The sequence below is a fragment of the Centruroides sculpturatus genome, unplaced genomic scaffold (genome assembly GCF_000671375.1).
Source record: "Centruroides sculpturatus isolate CEXI.00-Female unplaced genomic scaffold, Cexi_2.0 scaffold55, whole genome shotgun sequence".
Taxonomy (NCBI): Eukaryota; Metazoa; Arthropoda; class Arachnida; order Scorpiones; family Buthidae; genus Centruroides; species Centruroides sculpturatus.
The window spans coordinates 879,645-885,644 of NW_019384374.1; the positions used below are offsets into that span (position 1 = coordinate 879,645).

At 33.2% G+C, this 6,000-nt stretch overlaps 1 long non-coding RNA gene across 1 annotated transcript; it reads right to left on the minus strand.

The window, feature by feature from the left end:
• Nucleotides 1–2,278: 2,278 nt before the first annotated feature.
• LOC111616361 lies at nt 2,279–6,000 on the minus strand. The gene is made up of 3 exons (XR_002755238.1): nt 5,909–6,000; nt 5,210–5,263; nt 2,279–2,432 (listed from the first exon to the last, which is right to left on the minus strand). It is a non-coding gene; the product is annotated as an uncharacterized LOC111616361 (long non-coding RNA).

A 6,000-nucleotide genomic window follows, 5' to 3' on the forward strand; every position in this document is an offset into this window, starting at 1 on the left:
ATTCAGCTAACCGAGAACGGTTTAAGAACAGTATGTAAAAATACTATTTAGTAGATGGCTACTGAGTACGATGGCAGTCTACCGGTCTGGAGGACTCGGGATCGTATCCAGGAATTTTTTCAGAGGTGACTCGCATGGCGCGTTAAAGATTCACGGGGCCTCGTGTTAAGTGATGACTTTAAGCATTTTTCTTCGGGAGATTTTGGGGATAGAAAGAGAATACTAGGGAAAATTATCCCCAGTATTCTCTTTCGTTTTTTAACGCGATCTCTGCGCTGTGTCAGTGCACCCCACACCGGGAATCTAGGATCCGCAGATAGGGCCTAAATTTAAACTTCTATATTCTTAGTATAGTGATGAATTTATAAAAAATTGATTTGGTCCCCTGTTAGTGGGGGCTGCAGGCTTATCCTTTTTGCCCATAGGATAACGCGCCAGTGGTAATCCATCCGGACATGTCGGGTCCCATTCCCCACCAACAGGTCTCCCGTTGTTGGTCTGGCCGAACCCATAATGGGCTTGTTAAAAACATAATGGGCTTGTCTTAGTGCCCAGAGTTAGAAAGTAATTAAGAAATTTCATTCTTTTCTACGAATTATATTATCTTCCGTTATATACAACTTACGCAGAACTTATACCCATAAATCTTACGTTGAAGCGAAGTGATGCCATTTTAAAATATGGCGAAAGTTAAAATTAATGGAAGAAATAGAAAAGTTAAATCTTTTCTTACGTGTTAAAGCAATGCCGAATTGCCCCCCCCCCTTTTTGATCTATCAATTCCACGTTATACAGGGGGTGGGGGAAATGTAACTTTTTATAAATTCACTTTAAAGAAAATCGAAATTTGATCTGCGAATTTTTTCCCACTTCGTGGAATGAGTCATTTTTCTGAGAATAATTTAAAACCTCATAAAACTTTTCTGTTTCCAATGTGTCTGTATTTGGCATTTACATGAAAAATTGCACCATTTATTATAAAAAAATATATATGGAGTTTCACTCGGAGAAACACTTTATAACTGAGTAAAACTATATAAATATATAGGATGGTTCAAAAGTCCGTTAACCAATACAGACTAAATAGGCTTCGTTCCGTATTTAAATAAACCCAGTTTACGATTTATATCCTTAAAAGTCCTATAACACGCGAAACAGGGTGGTTAATCGAGTTTTGGGACACTGTATTTCAAACGATATTCTTAAAATGAAAACTAAGCTTTATTAATGTAGGCCTATATATGTATATAAGGGCAAAGTTTTGTACAAAATATAGAGAGAGGCCCAAAAGTCAGTTAACTATCGTAAAGTCGTAAACTTTGACATATTTAAATGACATATTACGATTACGTTCCAGATAATCGTATATTCATGCATAAGAAAATGCATGAATATACGATTATCTGGAACGTAAGAAAACGAAACACGGTTAACCTACTTTTGGACCACCCTGCATTTAAGACGATATTCTCGCTCGTTAGAAGAGAATTTTTTTTTCTATCAGAACACTATTTTTAATCGGTGATGAATTAGTAAGCGGAATGGTGAAGTTGTTAACTTCCTTTATTGATATTAACTTCCTGTAATTGCGTAAATAAAATGTCATAGTCATGACCTAATTGTTATGCGTGTGAGAAAATTAATTGTTGGAATAAAGCTGGGTCGCTTGTATATTTATAATAAGTTATTAATTCGATTTTGAATTCTATTTTAAAACATTTTAATGGGAAGAGATGTAACGGAGATGTTACCCCTAAAATATAACTAGGTCAAAGTACTCTTTGCGTTTAATTGTTAGGTTACATCCCCGACAACTAGGATTCTGCAGAGGCCTATAATTTCATTTATAAATGCGATAATGGGGTCAAAAGTAAGTCTTTGGCATTAAAAATCTAGCTGAATGAGGTAATGAAGTATCTTCATTTATAATTACATCTGTCTTATGGTGTCTAATGGCCTTTAAATATGAAAAAGTAAACGAAAATTAAGTAAATAATATCCACATAAATGTATTAATTAATTAACCCTTCAAAGAAACGTTAGAATTTCAAACGTTGTATGATATTAAAGCTAAATAGGTTATCTCGACTCATAATTGGATGAAAGATTGTATATAGGCGGTTCCCATTTTTTGAATTTTAACCAATCTTTGTTAAGCCAAACATATTTTTAACCAATCATCATTTAGATCCTCTTGAATCTTAATGAATCTTAATAAATCTTATCGTCAGTAGTAGTTAGCCTATATTAAACAGAAAATATTTTAATTAATATTGATTCTAATTACATTATATTTCTGACTCAAAAGTCAGTTAACCAAAAGTACTTAACTATATTATTGTTTTCGCCGAGTTGTTATAAACTCAGCTTATATTCATATTCACGAGTGTACCCGGAACCAACACAACTCGGTTAACTGACTTTTGGCATCCCTGTATATAATTTTAAAAGTTAGATGAAATGAACAAAACACATTATTATTATTATTATTATTATTATTGCACATAACAGCTTTTTTTTCATTCAGAATCCAATTACAGATGTTACGAGAGAGCTTTATCTTTATTTTAAAATAGTAAATTGTTAAACATTAAGGCTTATTATCTGTGTTTTATAATCACTTTAGATTGTTACCTTATATAATACGGTAAACAAAATTTACATTTATGCACGTACAGTACGTACTGTACAGTACCTGTGTTCTATAGCCATTAATCCATTTATTAATTAAAAAGAAAGTTATTTGTATTCAAATATCGTAGTATATTGTTAGGTTTTTGACGGATGAGTACCCCCATAAACCCAATTAACCAAATTAATACACATTTCAAAATAACAGTCGACCCCCCTATAACACTGTTGATAATTCCGTTTTATATGAATTCCATGTTATACGAGTCACTTAGATTTTACAAATACGTGTGCCGAGCTGTGAACGGCTTACGTATTCGTAAAACCTAAGTGACTCGTACAACATGGAATTCATATAAAACAGAAAAATCAACAGTGTTATAGGGGGGGTCGACTGTATTACATTCGAATACAGATTGACCCAAAACTCAGTTCACCGTTAAAACACGACACACAAAAACACTGTTAACTGACTTTTGGGCCACTCAACGGTTTAAAAAAAAAAAGAAAAACTTAAATTACGGCTAAACATGACCATTGTTAGTACCAATAAATCGAAGGTGACAATTTGTTTTTTTTTTTTTGTTTCTCTTGTTACAGTTTTGTTAAACAGATAAACAGGAGACCGAAAATCGACTGGAAATTTGCCGTCGGGGCGAGGTTTGAAATAAGCTCCAAGCAAATTTACTCCTCCCAAACCGCGTGTGGGTGTGCTTCTATCGAATTTTAGAGGCGAAGTGACCGGTAATGATTATCTCTGCTCCGGGCATGACGTCACGCATTGTATACAGAATCTATCCGCCGTCACACCGAATCCATATATAGAACAGTTTTAGTTATTAAAAGAGGAGTAAGAAGTCTAAATATAACCCAGAACAATTAATAACTCAAGAACGGAGTAAGAAAGTTATCCGTAATTTATCTATTTAAATTTTCTAGGTGTAACAAGTAACGGCGTAGGGTCGATTATGTGAATTAGAGGATCCCACGTTCCATTGGATTAAAAGCGTTTTTTTTTTAATAATTTACATCTGACGTCATCGACACCGATGCTTCTCTTGCGTCACTCTTTCGTCATATAATATAACATCATAAAATTTTTATAGTTTTAAAGTCATTCCAAGTTTTATTTTATGACTAGAATATTATTCTGCTTTTTAAAAGGTGTTAAAGTGTTAGTAATTTGAGAAATATAATAATTAAAACGCTATCGTTTTTTATCAAATACAGTGAAACCTGCTTAAGCCGGAACCGCACGTTCTTCCGGTTTGCCAGGTGTCCGTTCTTAACAGGTTTTTAACGTAGAAAATCGCTCCGTTCCCATTTAGGCAGGTTCCATTTTGTACATGTTTTACTGTATTTTATCCCCCTTAAATTAGCTAATATTAAATTAACAATTGTAATTTATTGTACTGTACGTAGGAAATTTTATTTTTCGTGTGGGCCTGCACTCTATAAATAGTCTGTTCTAGAATATGTGAATTTATACGTTTCCTTCGGAAAAATTTATAATATACAAATTAAGTATAATATGCAAGTAATAAAGCGTAAAACTAAGTATATGGCAGGTATATAGGTTTTTATTATATTTAAAATTAAAAATTCGGCATTTCAATTGTCATAGAGCATACATTATTAACGGTTTCAAATTCAAAATTTATCATCTTACGTCATACGTATTACGACGAATACAAGCAGCGCGCGATTCTAGTGTCTATTACATCTCTATAATCCCACGCGATCTAGAACGTGCCGTCCACGTAATTACTACGAGAACGTGAACGAAAGACACGCCAGAAGTCAAGCGCTACTAAACGTTTAACAAATCGCATCGATCCTTTCATTTTATTATTATATTTTTACTCTCCTTCAATTCTTTAAATTAAAATTCTGCGATAATATTTAACAATCCCATCTAAGAATATAAATTAAAAGGTCCAGAACAAACATTTACATTTCCAAAACTTACTTTTTATTCTCTCTGCAGTTACATAACGGAGGGAAAATATAGAGAAAGGTAAAAAAAATGACCCCCCTCCTAATATTTTTACATTTTTGACCTTGAAAAGTCGAGAAATGTTATCAAAGTGTGTGTTTTTCTTGATTTTGTTTACCTACTTTAAAGCTTAATAACTCCTCTGCCTTTTGTCGAAATTTTCCGAAATCTTCCAGGGAGTTTTGTGTATTAGGTGACAATTTTTCTGGAAATTTTCAGGAAAATAGGACCTTTGGCTCGAGAGATATGACCCTACTTCCTTAATATCACCCGAACCAATATAAAAGTAATTATTAAGGATGAAAATAAATAGAAGATGCCAGGAAAGTCTAGAAACAATGTCGCCAGATTTTTTATTGTTATATTTACTAAAATTTATAGAAATATATACTTAATCTCACCAAAATGCAATCTGTATGATACGTTAATTAATGATAATAATAATAATAGTCTATAATACTACACTTTATAAAATTCAAAATATCAATTTTTACCTTTTATTAATAAAAGGTTTATGATTATTATAATGTAACTTTTATGGTCTGGACCTCCTCAAAAACAAACATTTTTATATTTTTTTACCTGGAAATTTCCTCGTGTACTTTCATAACGTAAAATCCATCAAAGTGACGAAATCTGAATTAATGAGAAATGTGTTTAACAAAAGTCATAAAGTCGTGAAATAAAAAAAATCAAAGTATTTTTCCCTATAGCGAGTTTAGAATATGCCAAACTAGATTCTCCGTAAAGTAGGACCTTCGGGTTGTGTTTAAATAAAACCTATTATTATTACTTTCCGAGCTGTTATGTAGTAGGTCTATGGCCATCGGTTAAAAAATAATACCACAAGATTCAATTTTGGACTCGGGGGTACCTCGAAACATAGAGAAATGCGAAAACATTTGGGTGTTTTTTCTGGACATAATGAAGATTTTACTCGATATTAGAGAGATTGCGGCCGAAGTTGTCATCTCTAAAACGTGAACGTTGAGCGCCGCCATCTTGTAAGCCTATAAGTTTGACGATGGCGTTTGGAACGTCGTTGGAATCATGATCAACGTTCCAAACGCCATCGTCAAACTTCTAGACTTACAAGATGGCGGCGCTCAACGTTCGACGTTTACGTTTTAGAGATGAAAACTTCGGCCGCAACTTCTCTATTACCAATCATTTTAATTGTGATTTTCTATAATTTAAAACGAATGATTTAGTTTTATCAACCAGTCAGGCATTTCTTAGTGTCTGGATGATAGAAGAAAAGAATAGTACTCGTAATTGTACTTGTGTTAGTAATGTCACACTTTGTGGCGGATGACGCTCCTTCGTGACCCTAGACGCAATCTTATTATAAGGCCCTTTACGTAAGTGTTTTT